Source organism: Eleutherodactylus coqui, chromosome 3, assembly GCF_035609145.1.
Source record: "Eleutherodactylus coqui strain aEleCoq1 chromosome 3, aEleCoq1.hap1, whole genome shotgun sequence".
NCBI lineage: Eukaryota > Metazoa > Chordata > Amphibia > Anura > Eleutherodactylidae > Eleutherodactylus > Eleutherodactylus coqui.
The window spans coordinates 222,263,629-222,285,347 of NC_089839.1; the positions used below are offsets into that span (position 1 = coordinate 222,263,629).

At 43.2% G+C, this 21,719-nt stretch overlaps 1 long non-coding RNA gene across 2 annotated transcripts in view; it reads left to right on the forward strand.

Annotated features, from left to right (window-relative positions):
• The window catches only part of LOC136621463 (uncharacterized), a 175,572-nt gene that overhangs the window by 69,022 nt on the left and 84,831 nt on the right, over positions 1 to 21,719 (forward strand). Inside the window, exon 3 of one of the 2 annotated variants that reach the window (XR_010791242.1) lies at positions 2,842 to 3,054. The exons of the other annotated variant lie outside the window; for it this stretch is intronic. This is a non-coding gene — a long non-coding RNA (uncharacterized lncRNA). Of the gene's footprint in view, positions 1 to 2,841; positions 3,055 to 21,719 lie in introns of those variants that run through there. 2 annotated transcript variants of the gene reach the window in all.

A 21,719-nucleotide genomic window follows, 5' to 3' on the forward strand; every position in this document is an offset into this window, starting at 1 on the left:
CTTTCTGCATTTTGCTATTTTTGTCTCGCTCATGTTTCCCTATGAAGCCCCCGATTTATCGCACCGCAACGCACGAAATTGCGATGTACGTGCGATGTGATGCATTATTAGCATTAGCAGCTCCTGTTGTAGTCTATTGCGTGAGAAAAAGGTGCGAGAAAATCGCAGCCAACAGCGCTGCAATGCAAAATTATTTTCCAAGAAGCAGCATCGCTGACGCTCAAACATCGCATGATATACGATATTGCTGTGAGTTTCTTGTGGTGATATCACGCTCGCCTGAGGCTGTGACCTTCCATAAGATAACTACGGTCTTCTGAAATACTCTGTGTTGCTGGGAACTCCACTCCTTCCATTGTGTATCTCTTAGGCCTCCTTCCCACGAACGTATGCATCTGCATGCTGGCCACATCGCGGCATAAAAATCGTGTGAATGAAGAAAAGCCACATCCAAGTCCCGAAATTAATTAGCGTTTTCTCTTCCATTCAGACGGCCGGATGCGACGTATTAGCGAAAAAATACGCCGAAGCCTGGAAATCCCTCAGTCGGCATAAATCCTCGGAATGACTTCTAATGCCTAAGTACAGACAAGTGTCATGTTTTTTCTGTGTTGGACGCTGCTAAACTGCCTCCCCCTCCTTTTTTTTGCAGATCCTATAGTAGTCTATTGGAGCCGCCAGCATATATCGGTCGAAAGATAGGGCAAGACCTTTTTTTCTAGCAGCGTATAAATTCGGTCACTGATTTCGGTTGCGTATGCCCTATTTCTTCTGGTACAATATCTTTACGCGGCTAAAAAAAGTTCCTCTGAATACATTGGAAACCAATGCTTCAGATAGTCGCGATTTTCAGCCGACGTATAAATCCGACTTAATGGCTGCATAAAAACACTCGTGTGACGTATATGCGCTATTCAGGGTGCACGACTGCATGCTATAGCGCTAGAGATGAGCGAACCTACTCGGCCACGCCCCTTTTTCGCCCGAGCGCCACGATTTTCGAGTACTTCCGTACTCGGGCGAAAAGATTCGGGGGGCGCCGTGGGTGAGTGGGGGGTTGCAGCGGGGAGTGGGGGGGGGGAGAGGGAGAGAGAGAGGGCTCCCCCCTGTTCCCGGCTGCTATCCCCCGCTCCGCCACGCCTCCCCCCGCCCCCCGGCGCCCCCCAAATCTTTTTCCCCGAGTACGGAAGTACTCGCAAATCGCGGTGCTCGATCGAGTAATTACTCGAAACGAGTAGGTTCGCTCATCTCTATATAGCGCCAATATTGGCGCTTGTCACTGTACTTTTTTGTGCTGCTGGGACCATTCATATTGGCGCACTCCTGGCAGCACCATGTTTGAGTAGGCAGGGCAGCCTACGTAATAAGTGGGTCAGCTGATTTAGTTAGGCCCATGCGTTTAACCCTGCAAAATCGTGCAGCTCAGTGGGCGTTTTCGGGTAAATGGAGGCAATTACACACTGAGATAGAATATGTTGTGTGTTTTTTCCCTCGAGATGCGTGCAAAAAAAACACGTGTGAAGGAACCCAATAGGAAACACCTGCGATCCTTTTACATGCATGAAGATCGAAATTTCAAAGAAGTTTACCCCGCACGGTGAACGTTGTCAGAAAAAAAATAAGAACGCCAGTGTGCTTTTTTGGTCACCCTGTCCCCAAGAAAAAATGCAATAAAAAGCGTTTAAAAAGTCGTATGTATTTTAAAGTGGTACCAATGCAAACTACAGGACGTCCCACAAAAAATGATCCTTTGCACAACTATGTCGACGGAAAGATAAAAAAGCTATTAGGCGCAGAAGATGGCAGGAAAGAATAATTAAAAAAATTAAATATCTTCGAAAAAAATACAAGTAGTGCAGCAAGAAAAAAATCTATATAAGGGCGAGCACCCACTGGCGTTTGCGTTTTCCGCGGGGAAAAAACGCAGCGTTTTCGCGGCGTTTTTCGCGGCGTTTTCGCGGCTTTTCCATTAATTTCCATGGAGAAAAATAAGGACACATATGCAACTGACAGTTCCTATGTTAAAAACGCAAACGCAACGCAAAAAAAACGCCAGTGGACAGGAACACATGTTATCTCTATGCCTGTGCAGGAAAAACGCAAAACGCAAAACGCAAAACGCAGGTAAAAAAACGCCAGTGGGTGCTCGCCCTAAGTTTGGTATCGTAGTAATCGTACTGACCCATAGAATAAAGTTATCATGTCATTTTTCTTGCTGTGTGTACGCCGTGGAAACAAGACGCACCGAAAGCTGGCAGAATTTTATTTTTTTCCCCCATTTCTCTCCACTTAGAATTTTTAAAAAAATTTTCAGTACATTATATGGTACATTATATAGTACCATTGAAAAAAAAAAACTCATCCCGCAAAAAAGCCCTTATACAGCGTTGTTGATGGATAAATAACGGAGTTACGATTTTTTTAAAAGGGGGGAAACGAAAATGGAAAAACGAAAAAAAAACTTAGTCACTAAGGGGTTAAATACTCTGTACTGCTGTGTGCAATGATCTGTCTGAAATATAATTCGATCTTCCAATCTGATCAGACTCTGTTCACATCTGTGTTGCAGCTTCCATTGCTGATACTGTCAAAATAACAAGAACACAGCGCAGTGCGCGGTGGTACAATAAAAAGTGTCATGGCAGAAACTCCACAAACCTCTTCATAGTCAATATGAGTCATCAAGAGTCGATGGTGTCCATTGTTTGACAAATCTGGCTATGCTCTTATATTTGTTTTTCTGTTCCTATGACGAAACGGAAAAACGGAAATGTGAACGCGGATATGAACAGCTCCTTATTAATATCTTGCTACTATTTATTTTCTTTCTCCTCGTTGAAGGTTGGAAATATTCCCGGAGAGCTGACCTACTTAGCGTATCATCTGATGATTTTGTGAAATGCCGCCTTCTATAGAGTGAGAACTCGTCTGCACCTTCACATCTTCTCTCTCGACACGAGATAAAGTGCGCGAGAACCCGGCGCAGCTGATTTCAATAAAGCGGCATCTCTTTAAATAGAGGAATAAATTGAGGAGACTGGAGGTTTGATTGGCCTCCCAATAGAATGGGCAGCGGGGAAAGAACCCAACCAGTGATTGTGGAAATGGTTTTCTTCGTCTTCTCTTGGTTGCTAAGCAACAAGATGCTTTATAGGATCCTTGTGGAATAGAAGGAGATACAATGGGGTCTATGACATCATGAGAACATAAGAGCAGAACATTATCGTAGACATCGGCCTCCCGGCATTCTAGAAATCATCGATGTCATCAGCAAATGTCTTCAAGGACGACTTTTCATTCTCTCTTGTATATTCTGTACAGCAGACATTGAGCTAAGACTGATGACGTCATCGATAGACCACAGACAATGGAACGCAGAATGGAGGCAGTGCCAAGTAGCACCTACAATGAAGACCAAGAGCACCCTCTTCAGGAATTGATTACACGAACCACTTCATGTTGTCTTTATCATTATTTTTGTCTGTATGGTGTCAGGTGACTTTTGTTCTTTTCTACGTGGTAAGGATACCACCAGAGGTGTCCAAGAGAGGCAACATGCTGGGGGCTACACCTTGATGAGCACTTTTGTAGTAAAACAAGAAAAATGTCTCCTTTTTACTCACAAAGAGGCATCGAAGCTTGATTGTTACAGTCACTCAGAAGGGTACAATACACTTGGTGGTTTCTCTCATGTTGTGGGTAATAAAACACTTGGCAGTCTCTTGCTGGGGTCTGGTGTATCTGACAGCTCTTGCTCAAATTTTCTGTGCCACTATGGGTATAAGGAAGGCTACACCTAACATAGCATGAACCAGTCTCTTGTATGTCAATGCCTCACACTGCCACCTTTCTCAGGGGTTATTCTTGACTATGGTCTTTAGCTATGTTCAACCCATTAAATCGCACAGGGCGCCAACCACCAGCTTGTAGGGGGGGGGGGGGGGGAGGAGAGGGCAACAGGCAGATGTTGTCTGAGAGTGATATACCCCACTGGCCACAGGATCTTCTTCCTCAGGCAGGCAGCATCTTATCGAACTACATGAATCATCCTCCTCCTAGAAAAGTTTTCTCCCATTTCATATACTGAAGCACCGCTGTCAAAACAGTAATGTCGCTGTAACATAAAAATTTAGTTCAGCTACTGTATATTATGAGCTCGGTTCTGGTGCTGTATGTATGCTATGATCTTGGTTAATAAATCGCACCTCCAGGAAGCGATGGCTCAGATTGATTCTCGAGCGCTGCTAGCCAATCAATGCATGAAACAATGCAATGCCTGTGATAGGCTCATCAAGCTCTGCATTGATTGGTTGAGCAGCGCAGGAAGAACCAATTACAGCCATTGCGTTGTGAAGGCGGAATTTATGAATTGGCTAAATGGCATTCGTCTTTGCCTCTCTAGCAGCGACAGTGCTGTCTACTGCGGAGTGAGGAGAAGCCGCCACTGGAGATACAGAGACTCTGTTAAAACAAATGCTGCTCAATCAATTCAAAAATCCCACCTCCACAACGCTATGGCTGTTAATTGGTTCACTGAGCGCTGTTCAGCCAATCAATGCAGCGATCGATCCAATCACAGCCATCACATTGGTTCTCAAGCACTGCCAGCCAATCAATGCAGCGCTTGATGAAACAATCAGAGCCATCGCTTCCTGGAGGTGGGATTTATGAATCCTGGAACCAGGAAGTGATCTTCTATTGGCGGCTGAGAACTGTAAGCAAGCGTGCCACAGCTCCAGAGACCAGTGAGAGGACACAGACCACGGCTGCTAGGTAAGTATAATAAGACATCCCGCGAAAATAAGATTTAGTGCCTCTTTTGGGGCAAAAATTAATATTAGAGAGGGTCTTATTTTTGGGGAAACACGGTATCAGCTCAATACATTTAGTCTTTGCTTATGATACAGGAAGGGCACCAAAAATAATTCCACCCAGAGTGCCATATAACCTATGGCCGGTACTGTTCCTGACCACCTACAGCAGCATGCACACTGTACTCTACAAAGCCAGCTGTAGGTGTCTCTGACTGTAGTGTGACCCAATTATTGCCAGTCCCATCTACCCCTGGGTATGGATATTAATAAGGTTATCAGGAGTTCTACAAATTCAACTTTAGAAAAACTGGAGGAGGGCAGGGTGGAATAGAGTAATCAACTATCCAGTACTCACCCGCCAAATGTCCTGCTGCACCAGTGCAGCCTCCACAGCCTTGAACGATCCTGCAGCGGTCACATGCTGTTCATTATTCACGTGTTTGCTGCAGCAGATCATTGGCCCCGGCGGTCACGTGTTGTACATGGCAGCATCATCACTGAGGCCAGTAGATTTGTGCTGCTGATGTGTTAGCTCACAGAGGATTGTCCACACTGGATACATTGTACAGAACCACCAACCCTCATGATTACATCATGATTACATTGATACATTTGGGCTTCTACACATGTCAATCAACTTGGCCCTCGAGAACCAACGAGGCTCCATTATGTAAGGAAAGAATACGCTGTAGAGTTTTATAATCTTTCTCCTCTCAGTCATCAGCGGCTTCCGCTTCCAGAGGATTTGCTGAATGGCTGTGATATAAAAGCTGCACCGCTGATCTCTATCAGATACAATGTGGCGCCGTCCCGCTCTCATATATATTATGGGCTGCACTTTTCACAAGATGCCTCATTTTTCACAGCGGCGCCTTGTTGACCCCCGCAGCAGACACGGGCTCATGGTAGCGCCGCTCACGCACAATGAACAATGAGCTATTCTTATGGAATAAAATGCAATAAGCAACATAAAGAAATGAATATGAGATCCCCGCTACACCCTCGGCTTCAGTGACAGGCGGGCGGAGGCTTTTCAGGTGTCGAGGACTTTGCTGACTGCGTCCTTGGTCTTTTGTTAGGACACCTGAGCGCACGGTTTCACCTCTGCTGTGATACGCCATTAATCACAATGCTACACTAGATGCAAAATCTGATGTGAAATGCTCAATACGGCGGACTCAGGTGACCCGTTATGTAATTGTGCTCAATGGAAAGGACCTTATGTCACTGTCATTAGTACATGGAGCCTTCTCCTCAATAATATCATCTAATGAATAGCCAGGTCTCTGCCCACCACTATAAGTGAGTGACTGTGTATGAGCTGAGCCTGCTACATACACTGCGGGTGTACTACTAGGGGCATCTTACTGTGCTTGGAGGGAACTATAGGGGCATCTTTTCTGCATTTTGGGGCACTCCTAGAGATATCTGTATAGTTTGAAGCCACAATAGTGACATGTTTACTTTGGTTTGGGTTTGCCTGGAGGAGGGCACTACTGAGGGCATCTTTACTGCACTTGGTGGGCACTACTGGGGTCATCTTTACTGCATTTTGGGGCACTACTGGAGATATTTTGACTGCATTTCTAGGGAATTACTGGGGGCATCTTTACTGCGCTTGGGGAAACTGTTGGGGGCATCTTTACTGCATTTGTGGGGCACTACTGGGGCATATTTACTGTATTTTGGGGGAACTACTGGGGCATCCATTATGGAGTCAGAAAGGACCCCCCCCCCCCCAAATTGGGTAAATTGGCTTCTGCCTCATTGTGTTTTTTTACCTTCCTCTGGATCCACAAGGAAGGGTGGAAACAGGCTGAACTGGATGGACATTTGTCTTTTTTCAGCCTAGCATACTATGTTACTATCATTACTGCATTTGGGGGCACTACTGAATATCCTTACTGTGTTCGGAAGGGAACTAATGAGACATCTTTGCTGCATTTGTGAATCACTACTGGGGACATCAGTCTTGAATTTCTGGGGTACTACTGGGGGCATCCTTACTATGCTTGAAGGGCACTACTACTCTATGCCACACAAAGGAGGTACTATGATAGTATGGGGCACAAAGGTTCAACGCTAAATAATTTGCCGCACGGGTTTCCCTTGAATATAGTCAGGTTTGCTGTAGCTTTCAGTCTATAACCTAACATTATATCAGTGCACTCCTCTCCTGACATACTCTGTGCTGCTGGGGCCCCTGTTGCCACCAATATGTAACTTTCACCCTTTGATCTGTCTCCCTCTTCACACTGCGGCTGTCACATGCAACCCCTTCCTCACACCATCCCAGGACATATCACAAGTAAATCCCAATGAATCCCTAAAATACTCTGTGCTGCTGCGACATGGCTCTTTCCATAATGTAACACTTTTTCTTGTATCTCCCTTAAGACAAGCACATCATTTCCTTAAATAATCTGTGCTGCTGTCAGTCTCCTCAGATTCCCCCCTCCTTCATTCTCTTGTCACATCTCGACATCGGATGGATAAGAGGAGTGAAGCCCGTCAGACACATAATACGCTGTGATTCCTGGTGATTGGCGCAATGTCAGACGCGGCTGCCGTCACTCATTATTCTGCTTGTTTAGCGGACTGACCCGCGCTGTGACAGTGACATCCTTTTGGATGTGCCTTACTTCTACCTACAAGGAAGACTTCATGTCGGTGATGCATTATTCACCATGATCCTAAGATCTAACACTTTGCACAAAAGACGAAGCTCGTGTAACGTCGGCATTAAACCGCGGCCAATTATTCGTAACATTGTGCCGGAGACATGTAAAACATCAACCGGAATTCCTAGGCAATATTAAAATTGGATTTAGTCTGTAATTGCTCTGCAGAACCTGAGATAGCCGAGGATGAAGGAAACTTTTATCAACAGGCGTCTCTTTCGGAAGGTTCACTTGGTGACCGTAAAACATGAGACCATCTGCTGCTATTAATGTGCGGAGGCTCCACAGTTGTGTCCACGACGCCGCGCTCAGGGTTCTCCGTTCTACTCTCCCTGTTTTATCGCATCAGCTCGGTGTGTACAGTTATTGATCCACATAGGATATCAAGGAGCTGCTGTTTCAGATCATTGTTAAGATCGCTGCTTGCTGTCAGCTTGCTGTCCGGGTGCTGTCATTTCACATGTGGACAGAAGTTCGAGTAAGGGGTAGTGTTGTGTAATGGTGCAGTGGACAGAAGGGGACAACAAAATCCTTTGTCTCAAAAGGAGGCCACATCATACATTAACCCCTTCATGACGCAGCCATTTTTTCCTTTCCATTTTCAGTTTTTCCTCCCCACTGTCAAAAAATAATTTTTCTTTAATTTTTCCACTGATGTAGCTTGTTTTTGTTTTGCAGGGTGTCTTGTATTTTTTAATAGTACTATTAAATTACCACATAATGTAAGGAAAGTCTTCAAAAAATTTCGAAGTGGAGTGAAATGGGCAAAAAGACCCACAATTTTGCCAATTTTAATGTGGTCCTGTTTTTACAGCGTACACACGGCGCCAAAAATTGACATTTACTTTATTCTGTGGATTATGTCGATATCAAATTCATATAGTTTTTTTGCTGCACTACTTTAAAAAAAAAAAAATTCTTCTGCCATATTTTTTTCATCTTTCCGCCATGCGGTTGTGTGAGGGCTCATTTTTGGCAGAACAACTTGTGGTTTCTGTTGGCAGCATTTTGCAGTACACATGCTAGACCAAAGCTGTGGAGTGAGTGAAATACTTGATGGTGTAGGGTTGCTGCCTGGCCGGAGTCTAATGGTGGGGAGGGTACACTAAGGGGGCACTATTCCTACTGAGGCCACTAGGGGGGTCACTTATTATCGGGGACACTATTAATACTGGGGCCAGAAAAGGGGCAGTATTACTACTGGGGTGACCAAGGAGGCACTATTACTACTGAGGCCACTACTACTATTGGACCACTACAGCGTGCACTATTACTATTGGGGCCACTGATGAAGACACTGTTACTACTGGGGCCACTTAGAGAAGCACTATTACTATTGTGGCCACAACAGGAGTTTCAATTATTATTCGTACTGGTGTTTTTTGCCTTCCTCTGGATCAACACAGTAGGATAGACAGGCTGGACTAGATGGACAATGTCTTCATTCGGCCTTACATACTATGTTACTATGTTACTATGTTACTATGTAAAAGGGCACCTATACCACCAGGGCAACTACTAGGGTCACTATTACTACTTTGGCCACTGCTGGGGGTACTATTACTATTAGGGCCACTACCAGGGGCCACTATTACTACTAGTGACACTCCTGAGAGTACAGGAAGTTGTCCCCCACTTACAAACTGGTTCTGTTCCAGGAAGATTTTCGTAGTTGTATTTGTTTGTATGTCGGAACAAATGTTTGTATGGAGGGGGCTCGCGAGTTGTCAGACAGCGGCATTTAAAGGGTTAACAGCTCCGATGAGCATCGTAGCTTATCAGAGCTGTTGCTAGCTGGTGTCAGCTGTAAGAAACAACTAGCACGAGACTTTCAGGGGTCCTGCACTGCCCCCCCGTGATAAGCTTGCGGGTTGCCATGCAGTTGCCACGGCAGCCAAGGGCTTTCTGAAAGGCCCCAAGGCTGCCTTTGCATAGTACCTATCAAGCCGTGCCTATGGCATGGCTTAATAGAATGCCTGTACGATCATGGACAATTTTGTTCGTATCTATCAAAGTTCGTAATTCGAATTTTTGCACGTAGGGGACTTTCTATACTATTAATATTTGGGCCATTGGGGGGGTTGAGGCCGCTAGAATAATGGAGGTAAAAATATGCATCGTGATAAGCCATACCCGTAAAAACACTTCAAACCATGCCCCCTTTTACATTATCTGGTATTTTTTAGTGACAGAAGTGTCAACCGTAAGCTTTAGAAGGTACAGAGATAGCAGTTGTACCTGGTCCCTGCGGGGTCCCAAATGTCCCTCTTCTACATTAGAAGACAGCAGTATTATAAATGGCACATGGTAGGTGGTGACCCTGTTACAGAGTTTTCTCTGAGGTCTCAGGTTGCGGATTTGCGCCTGTGTATCATAGAGGCATCCCATGAAATTGCTATGTGACCCCCCCAAAAGAAGTTGCCCACTTACCTCCTCAGATGATGCAGTGTACGGAAACAAGTTGAATTTCTCTTCAAGCCATGAAAATGGAACGGGGCCACCAAAAATCTATCCCGGGAGGGGAGAAGTATGATGGTGCCAAGCAGCTCCTGAAAGGAAGCTTATTTTTATTGTTGTTATGCCCTCTTGATAACCAGACTATGGAAGAAAGAAGAGAGTTAATAGAATTTGGGGGCAATTTAATTCTCTACTCATTGCATTTGAAGTCAAAATTCTCAAAGTTTGGGTAGACCTGATGATGAATGGTCCTTTAATTGCCTGCAGTGCGGTACACCAGCGGAATAATTCACTTATAAGTGTGGAGGCAGACCGAAAAGTGGCCGTAAGTTCTCCTCGAGCTCCAGGCCCCTCCTGGAGAAGTCTCATTACAACACATTAACTACAGGGGGAAAATCCAAATATGTTAAAGGTTCTCACAAAACACATATTTCTCGCTGCTTTATGACCTAAATATTTATACTGAGACCTGCAGAATCGGCGCACGGCGTCTCTTTAGTGGGAATCACAGGCCTGGGACACCGCCATGAATATTTCATAACCAGCCCATAAATAATTCTCTTGGAAATTGAAGATCAGAAAATGACTATTGAATGATGTGGGACATTTATGTAAGGACCGCGCATCCTGCATGCTAACAGACTCCTCTTCAGAGGCCGTCGGAAAAAGGGCACCCTGCCGGGGCCTCGCTAGAACACCAGCCTGGGGCTGTGAAACTATCGTAATAACAGGAAGTGTCAGAAAGGAAGCAACAAATATTATATCTGGGAAATAGATTGTAGATTATCCTAAAAGGACGGAGGAGTTCACCACCTCATTATATGTACTATACATGTGACCATCTGTGATAGGAAGACAGCTGAGCAACACTATACTACAACCCAAAACTAAAATAACTGTGACCGCTACATAGTAAGATGAGTTCTTGAACAAAGTGATCACTATTTTAGCAGTTATATTCTTGTACATAGGTGGCAGTATTATAGTAGTTATATTCTTGTACATAGGGGGCAGTATTATAGTAGTTATATTCTTGTACATAGGGGGCAGTATTATAGTAGTTATATTCTTGTACATAGGAGGCAGTATTATAGTAGTTATATTCTTGTACATAGGGAGCAGTATTATAGTAGTTATATTCTTGTACATAGGGGGCAGCATTATAGTAGTTATATTCTTGCACATAGGGGGCAGTATTATAGTAGTTATATTCTTGTTCATAGGGGACAGTAATATAGTAGTTATATTCTTGTACATAGGGGGCAGTATTACAGTAGTAATATTCTCGTACATAGGGGCAGTATTATAGTAGTTATATTCTTGTACATAGGGGGCAGCATTATAGTAGTTATATTCTTGCACATAGGGGGCAGTATTATAGTAGTTATATTCTTGTACATAGGGGGCAGTAGTATAGTAGTTATATTTTTGTACATGGGGAGCAGTAGTATAGTAGTTATTTTCTTGTACATAGGGGGCAGTGTTATAGTAGTTATATTCTTGTACATAGGGGCAGTATTATAGTAGTTATATTCTTGTACATAGGAGCAGTATTATAGTAGTTATATTCTTGTACATAGGGGGCAGTATTATAGTAGTTATATTCTTGTACATAGGAGGCAGTATTATAGTTGTTATATTCTTGTACATAGGAGGCAGTATTATAGTAGTTATATTCTTGTACATAGGGGACAGTAATATAGTAGTTATATTCTTGTACATAGTGAGCAGTATTATAGTAGTTATATTCTTGTACATAGGGGACAGTATTATAGTAGTTATATTCTTGTACATAGGGGCAGTATTATAGTAGTTCTGTGCTTGTATATAGGGAGCAGTATTTTAGCAGTTATATTGTTGTATATATGAGACAGTATTATAATAATAATATCTTTATTTGTATAGTGCCAACATATTCCGCAGCGCTTATATAGACAGGGGGAATACAGAAAGACAAAAGTACGAAAATTACAGAACCACGGTTACATAGTAATCAGTTGATGGAAACAATAGGGGTGAGGGTCCTGCTCCAACGAGCTTACATACTGCAAATAGTGGGGTGATACAGAAGGTAAAGGGGCTGGAGATGTGCACGGTATGGCAGGGTGGAGAGTGAGGGACGCTGTACACAGACAATGGTCACATCTTTAGCTGTGTGATGGCAGAATCGGTATGACTGCAGGAGCGGTTTATGATGGCTAGCAGGGATTGCAGTCAGTAGGTCAGGGAGCATGTTATCAGGCGGAGTAACATTTTTGCTGGTCACTTTCTTGTGCTCCATTAAAATTACAGGTATGTTTAGCTGATCTTAACATTATATATGGCTCAGCTTTCTGTTCTCCGTTCCACATCTAGCTGTAGACTTGCTGTAGGATCACACCAGGAATTACCATAATAATAGGGGACAATAAAGGGTGTGAACAGCATCTTCTGAAGACATTTTTAAGGAATCCTGTTTCTATTGAATTGGGGGAAATTCTGAATGGTCTATAAATACCATAGCATCAGATCGCATTATGATTGTGTGAGGGACGGGGTGAGCACCCTGATACAAATTAAGAAGGATATTTTATTCTCTATAATTACCATAAGCTTGGACCAGTTATAAGCTTTGTAACTTTATCTCCAAATGAACTTTTAAACATAAGATGAATGCTGTGTTGCCAGGTAACTTGCTCTATAGTCTATTGAAATATCAGCCTGGTTGAAGATGTATAAAAATACTTTATGATAACTATAACACTTGACCACAGTACCGTCATATGATGCCAAAATGGGACTTATTGACCTAAAAGACCTTTCCTTTGTCTCCCAGGTCACCTTTGAAGAACAAGGTGAGAACCATGGTGCCAAGTGACCTCTGTCCTCTGACCAAATGGGCAAATGAAAAATAGCATAGATAAGGCCACGCCTTTGATCTGCTTAGTTCTAAATATGGATTTGTTCAAGGGCAAATAACTTAAACTATGACCATGTATGACTTTTCAGCAATGCATGCTCCAAAAACCCCTAACTACCATCGCCTGTAAGACTTTGTAGACCTTAGCCTCATCTCCAAGGTCAGCTTTGATGCATGGGATGAGTTGTATGGTTCCAATTGACCTACGTCTTATCTATAGTCACACAAGGCAAAAGATAATGGATAGGAAATAATGGTGAGACAGTGTGCTGAGCTTTGATGGTTACTTTAACACCAGAGCTGGATGATGTGAGCCACATACCTTCGGATGTCTTGTAATTCCACTTTCAACCTCCTGACTTCAAGAAGAAGGAACATGAGGCCTTTCATCTTCATGTCAGTTCTATTCATACACAAGAATACTCAAGAAAGCAATATATTCATGAGCAGTTTAGGGACGGTCTGAAGCCTCTTCCTCCGGCAGAAAGAGCCCTGTGTTTACAATGTATGATACATTACCCGGCGCAGGTTTGCCGTCTTTACATCTCTGAGCCGTTCTTGGAAAACAGGATTAAATTGGCGCGCTCTTGTCACAGCACGGCACTTAGAAACAAAAACACAATGAGAAATCCCAGGTTCCTGCAAGAGTCACGAAATCTTTCAAAGCTTGTACTTTAACCGCTTATTATTTTTATTAGCATTTATTTTGTAAGTCTCAATTTACTCCGCAGTGTAATACAACACAATAACTGTGTTACACCAGGAAAAATAAAGCCAGTTAGACAATAATGGATTGCAACAAAGAAAAAACAAAATAAAGTCTTCAGACTGATTGGCACCTCATGGAAAAATTGCTCACTTCTGCTTATTATGTGCAAGAAATGATCACGAAAAAGTGCAGAAGTCATCATCTATTGCAATGGAAAAAGGTATCTCAACACATTTCCTCTGAGCAAGATGGTCATGCAATGGTCAAGGGCAGGTGGCCCAACCATGCCAAAGCCCAAGCATGCCCCAGGGCTGTGAGAAGGGATGGATTAGGACTAAAAAGCAGTCCTGGCTCATATCACAAAAAAATACTGTGCCCTATGTTTGCTGCTGTAAATTTTGCTTCACTGGGTAGTAATGATCTCCAGCTGCCCACTGTAATGTATCTGCTTGGTTTGGGCATATTGCCAGTCCAGGCCTGGCTATGAGTCTATGTTAGAGAATGTTGGGTTGCAGGTGATTATGGAACCTATGGATTACCATCCACCCAGACCATCAGGAGGAAGAAGGGTGTAAGATGCAGAATGAATGTTAAGTTGCGAAGCAGTGAACAGATGGTGTTGAGATGGTTGCTGCACATGAAACCTTTACTGTACATATGATATATACAGAGTAGGAGAGGAGACTACGTCAAACGGCAATTCAACTCTGTCCTGATTAACGCATGAAGCTAATGCTCACCAATAGCAACCAGTGTCTATAGCATTTGGACCATTAGAGTGTTTGATGTAGTGCCCAGTACCAAAGGGAACCTCAATGTTGTGGGGGCAATGACTGTTTGATATTTTGGCTCTGGGTGTACTTTCTTGCAGTAATGTCCACTCAACCAGAGCATTTAACTATTTCCACAGCTGCACAGGACAAAGTAGCTGATGCACAGGCCTAAGCATGGACTCCCAGGACTTGACAACACCAACCCATTTGTGTCTTCCTCTTGGACCCCAACTTTCCTTCAACAGCCTCAGCCCACAATGGCACCCAACACGGTCCATAGCATGGTTATCATCTGGTGGATAGCAAGGCTTTATTTCCTTTCATATGTTAGTGTTCTGTTGATGTGGCCATGAAGGGAGGGATCATGGTAAGGTAACAGCTCCCAATGAGAAGAGTTCCCCAAAGTGGAATAGAGACCCTATAGAATAACAGGTAATAGGGGCTCTGTCAGGGGGAAGATAGCAATACCTCTCCTGATGGCAGGCAATGCTGATGGAAAACTCTCCTCAGTCTGGGCAAGGATAATAGATCTAGTGCGGTTTCCCGACTTAGTTTCCCATGGGCCATATGGGAGAGTAGCTTGTGCCGGACAAAGAAATGCTTCTCCATGCTGGTAAACCACAATTAGTTTTACTAAACAAATATGATGTCCATGTCAAACGTTGCAAACAGAACAATGGAAATGGAAGTCCTTTTTTTCTGGTGGGCATTCACCGTACACACAGTGCAATTTCAGCTCCCTACTCCAGTAGCTGGGAATAAACAAGCCTCTTATTGTAGGCTGCGCCAGAGTAAAGCAATATAGTCCTTTTAGATGCAAGACGCCATTACTCACGGGCTTGGAATAGGTGTAGGCCTGATGCAGCAAGCACAAGTGGGGCAGCGGAGATACAGAGGGGCACCGATTCTCCAAAGTCACCTTCACAATGGTATCCCCTGTATCTTACTCCAGTCAAGGGAGTCTCAATAATTTCAGCACTCTCCATGGAAGAAATGCTGTTGCTGTGGCCGAAACAGAGGTATTGTTACAGTCACCAACCGCCTGCCTACTTGAAACATATTCATTCTCTACTGCATTTCCTCACACACTGCCCTATGTCTGTCCCTTTTTCTCTCCTACTGTGCCAGTTACATGCCCCCACCAGCCAATCACTATAAGAAAAGAACATATTATTAGTTCAGCAATAATTTGGCTGCAGGCCGGCAGATTGCAGCATCCACCCACTATAAGTAAAGTGTGTTGGTCATTATCATGGGTCAAACAATATAAACATTTTTTGTGCAACCCCAGCACTCACCTTCTACAGCCACATGGTCACCACCGACCATCGTTCACTTACTGCAGGCATGCTGAGTAGTTGGTAAGCCCCACACTATTCACTACTGGGCCCTAGTGGTCATCTTGGCCGTCTACAAACTACACTGGCTGCAGCAGCTGCTATAGGTGGCCTTTACACCTGGAGCCCCAGCCTAGCTGTTGCAAGGAGGCCTGTATTGCATCCCAGCAGGGTGATGCAGCCACATAAACAAGCCACATAGCTCTTCTTCCAGAAATGGCCTCCGCCACTTTCATTCACTTGGTTGCATCACAATCCCCAAGATGGTAGCCGTCTCCTCCATTGACATCAGTTGTGATGCTGTGGTGGGGTCACCAAAGAGGAAAGGGCTGAATGATTGCATCACTAAAAAGGTGGAGCTTGGCAAAATTGTCTCTAAAAAGAGAAGGAGATTCAGGACCAGGCAAAACATGTACAAGCAGACTGCTTCAGGGTTTTGCCCCTCATTTGTGTACAGTAGGTTACTGGCTGGTAGGATGAGAGGCCTATGACGTGGACTGAAAAAGGTATAGTTTCTCCTTGGGGAGAGCACCTAGTAAATGTAAGGAGATTTATATGGCCATGTATGGTCATCTGGGAAAATTATGCAAATGAGAAGCTGGAGCAATGCCTCCTCTACAGCACCACCTATTACAAGGTAGTATTCCTGTAAGTCAATGTCAGACCTCAAGTGGATTGGGTGCAAATGTACAATCCTTAGTGGCCACTCCCCTTAGGCATTTCTGCATCTACAGCTTTAACACTATCTGACCCATGTCTTCAATTAAATGGCTATTGGGCACGTACAGGGAACATTTAAGCCCCTGGTGCTTAACAAGTACTTGAAACTTACCACCACGTGCACTTCTATTTTGCAAAAATGGCCTTTTGAACAACTGATAAGAAGAGATACAACACTCAGAAGCTCCCTATGAACATCATACACAATATGTGAGACCCCCAAGATTTAGCTAAGTTGGCTATGAGCTATGATGAGGTCATGGTAGATCCTCTTTGTCTTAAGGTCATGAGAAGCTCAAGTAGATGGATAGCTCTAGAACTTGAGAACTTAGAATATAATTTAACGCCCTTCCTTCTTCCTGCGGTTCACATGCTGCCAAGGTAATGTGCATCTGCTATCTCCGTCATCTTATCTCCTGCTCTCAATGATCACTTCTCCTCTAGCAATATTAATACATTATAAGAACACCAGTTGAATACATTGACAAAGCCAGAAAAATAGAGACCACCCAGAGTCTCCTCTAATAACGAAGGGACCGATGATGTAAACCTGACTCAACTGGAATGTTTTATCATCGCCTGCAGCGCAACAAAGAGAAATAATGGAAAAGTGACTCATAATAGTATGAAAGAGAAGGAAATATTCAGAAATGCATAGTGACTGAGGCAGGATACAAAAGTTATACTCTCCACATTTCTCCAGCCGTACATATATAATTACATACAGAAGATACGCAGGTTATATCAGCATGGTCCATATCACTATATACAGGAGATGTATAACTTATACCAGCTGTACATATATAATTACCCTGTTTCCCCGAAAATAAGACGCGTCTTATATTAATTTGTGCTCCCAAATATGCGCTACGTCTTATTTTCAGGGGGTGTCTTATTTTGCCACGGCAAATCTGTCTGTGGCCGCTAATCCCTCAATTGGCCAGCTTTGTGGACGAAATTTCTCATGGTTTTGAAGCATCGCTTTCCCGGCGGAAATCTCGCTGTTTATCGCTGTGGCCAAACTGCGAAATTTCCGCTGGAAATACGCTCTGTGAGAACCCAGCCTGAAGAATCACACACAGGATGCCTGACTCACACACAGAGCCATAAAAAAATAAGGGCTGTAAAGTAACGTACCTGTCTGCAGACAGAAGTTCCTGGACCACTTGTAAGCAGGGATGGTATTGCAGCTTCCGGCCACCAGGGGGAGCTCATCACAGCAGACATGTACAGCACAGCAGGGACAGGATAACAGCAGACTGTCTGCAGATCTACTTATACATCTGGAGGTAGGAGACAACAGGGATGGCAGCAGGGGACAGGCCTCTTAACTTGACTGCACACTTTACTATGCCTTACTATCGGGGGGTGCCTTATATTTGGGACTTCTACAAATTTCAGGGGGTGCCTTATTTTCGGGGAAACACGGTATATATAAAGAAGATACCAAGTTTTTACCAGCATGGTCCATATCATTATGTACAGGATGTATACCTTATACCAACTGTATATATATAATTATATACAGGAAATACCCAGGGTATACTAGTATGCTCTATATCATTATATACAGGAAGATGTATTACTTATACCAACTCTATATATATCATTGTATACGGGGAATACCCAGGTTATACCAGCACGGTCTACATCACTATATACAGGATGTATAACGTATATCAGCTGTAGATATATAATTATATACAGGAGAGATCCAGGTTATACCAGCATGCTCCATATCACTATATACAGAATGTATAATTTATATTAGCTGTACATATATAATTATATACAGGAAATACCCAGGTTATACCAGCATGCTCTATATCACTACATACAGGGAGAGGTAAAATTTTTACCAGCTCCATATATATAATTGTATACAGGGGATACCCAGGTTATACTAGCACGCTCCATATCACTATATACAGGATGTATAACTTCAACAAGCTGTACATTTATAATTATATGCAGAAGATATCCAGGTTATACCAACATAGTCCATATAGCTATCTACAGAATGTATAACTTATATAATCTGTACCTCTCGTGGTAACTTGGGGGTTACCCGCTCAATGGGATTGCCATCTTCTGCATCCAAGATGGTTGGCACCACTCATTGATACTCAGGACACCAAACCACATCAAACTCTGGCTTTGCCAGTTTTGTTTTACACACTGCAATAGTTTTCAGCATCAACATGCTGGAACATCACCCAATTTCAGGGTTCACAACCCACAGAGTACCCATCGCTATTCCCCACCCAGGGTGTCTAGTGTTCATCCTGCCCTGTCAGACACGTGATGGGCCCAGTCTGGTTCGTCCCAAAACTTAGGACTAAAGCTCCTGTCGCTGCTTATGCAGTCTCTCTCTGGCTTTCAGCAGGGAACTGAATGTGTATGGAGGTTTTAACTCCTCCAGACACACCCGTACAGCTTTCCCTGCTGATTAGCACACCTTCCAGTACACACAAAGCCTGTTTACAGCCCCCTGCAGGCCATTTCTTGCACTGCCTTGCCACATATCCTCTTCCCGATAAAGGCTAAAGGCCTAATCCCAGCTTTTGCCTCTCCAGGGTCAAAACTCTAGGCTCTGAAATCTTTATATATGAAGCTATCACTGCAATTGTATTCATATTCTATAAAACTAAGAATCTTTTCACTTTTTTGCACATTCTCAACTACCTTCATAACATTTTCTTCAGTCTGTTCCTTAACTGGTACTTTCCCAGCTTGACCATGCATCTCTTGCTGCAAATAGATAGTAACATACATAGTAACATAGTATGTTAGTAGAGATGAGCAAGCACGCTCGGATAAGGCAGTTACTTACACACATCTTCTGTTTCTTCTCCCAGTTGGACACTATCTGATGTTGGTGGCCAAGCGCCACACTAATATTTTCTAATTCCTGCTGAAGACTCATTTTAAACTTCTCTAATTTATCATAGGCAGCTGCTTTTTCTTCACACTTTTGATTTTAGAGCTTCCAATTCTTCTAGAATTTCAGTCTCTTGCTTTTCAATAGAGACCCAATATGCAGGGTTTTCATCCGTTTAGTTTGATATCTGCAGCCATATTCTAAAGTATTGAAATTTGCTTTAACAGGTTTTTCTTTGTTTCTGTATTTTCTTCTAACTGCTTGAGGAACACATTTCTGTCATCTTCCATTCTCTTCAGGTGTGCACAAACGTCGAGCTTCTGACTAATTTATTTTTGCAACAAGTCCTGAGACTCTTGGATCTTTGATTCCAATTCTACTTGCAGTCTACTTGCCTTTTCAGACAGCTCTGTCTGTAACCCATCGCCTACTGCAACTTTCACTTGTAGCTCTTGAAGCTGTGTCTCTAACCTTTTCCTCTTGTTTTGCAGCAGTACCTTTTACCTCACTGTTCAACTCACTACGCTCCCTTTCCAGAGCCTGTTCAGTTTGCTCCAACTGTTTGGACAGTTCCTCTATAACTTGAGCAGGATTCTGTATAAGCTCCTAGTTTTGAGCTTCATGTTCTTCAGCTATCTCAACAAAGTGTTTCTTGAACTGGGTCACCTCTGACTCACGAAGTGCTTCTGGGCTTCTTTGATGTTCAGCATATCTTCCAAGACCCTTATTTGTTTTTCTGCCTGGCAGCAAGTATTTTTCTCTGATTCCAAGTTTTCCTAGAGTTCACTTATCTGAGACTCCAATTCAACATTTTTCTTAGCTAACTGCATTTTCAACTCCGTCATTTGTGTTTGCAATTCTGCAATTTGATTACATGCATCTGTAGAATCTCTTTCTAACTTCGGTGTCATCTCTAACTTTTGGGCTCTTATTTACATTTTCCTAAAGTCCTGTTCACACTGCGCAGCTTTCGCTTCCAGACATAATCTGCAATCAGCTTTATCTTTGGCTACATTTCTTAAGGTTTTGTATCTCTTCATGGGCTTTTGAAAGATATCCCTTATATTTTTTTCTCACTTCTCAATTCTTCCAAGTTTTGTTCACACTGAGCGGTTAGCTGTTCCAGCAACAACCTGTAATCAGCTTCAGCTAATCTTCTGGGGCCCTCATTCTCTTTTAAGACAATCACCTTCTCTGTTTTCAACTGAGCGGCTTCTTTAAAAGCATCCTCTCTTTCCCTCTGGAGTCTCTCTGTTTCCTTTTCTACCAATAGCCTTTGCCTCTTGGCCTCTTCTCCAAGTAGACACAACTTGTCAATCTCATTTTCCAACTGCGCATCATATCTTCTATTCGTAGTTTGACAAGCTTCTTATGTACACATCTTGACCTCCAGAAGAAAAATTGCACAAGCCTGCTTCTGTACAAGTTCCTCATGACTTCTGAGCAACTGTTCCCTTTCTTTTTCATCTTGGACGTCAGGTTCCATACTGACTACATCTACTGTCATAAGAGACACAGTCTTATTTTTTTTGCAGTTTTACTATCTATGGTCCCAACAGACATTTGGTTGTTACTAGCAACTACCTCAATTTCACAGGAAACTACATTGGCAGTACCTCTCTCTAGTTTGCCTTCAGTTTCAGTACTATATGCACTAGCATCTACCCGAGCTTCACAGGAAACTATATTGGCAACACCTTTCTCTAGTTTGTCTTCGCTTATAGTACAACATGCATTTTTTTCATTATTTCTCGTCTCTACCAATAGAGGCACATTTGAGGAAACTACCACGTGGGCAGTGGCTCAACTTTCTGTAACAGCCTGTTAACACTCTGCCTTCACCTGTGTAGATTAGGGAGTACTTTTACAAATTCTAGACATTTTTTAGACAGCACCAAACATTCCACAATCCTCACATGAGGTTTCTGTGTGAATAAAAAACTTTTTTAGCAGTGTTTTCTTTAGACGTTAATTCACACTGTGTAGCTTTCACTGCACCATCCTGCAAGTAAAACATATCATGCAACATTTTAATTACATTTTTGTCAGTGCAGTAACCAGACATGTTTCTCCTAGACGCCAGTGCACACTGTGCAGTTTTCATGGCACCAACCGGAAAACAAATGCATTTCTGATGACTTTGACTCATCATTATTATTATACCCTTTGGCATTTGACATTACCTGCAACACATTTGCAACATCAGTCCTTTTAAGTTCATTCTGCAGCTTCTCAAGACAAATTGCTAAAGCTTTTTGAACACAGTTCACATTCTCAGTTACTGTGCCTCCAGCCAGCAATGGTTTATGGACCTGTTCAGCCTGATGACTGGCAGGTTATGTGTGGGAGGCTGAACCCGAACCCCCCCATTCCACAACTGCCAGAAACATGGAACATCTCTCCCTAGCTTCACATTTTTCAAGATTAAATAATACAGTCCCAACACGG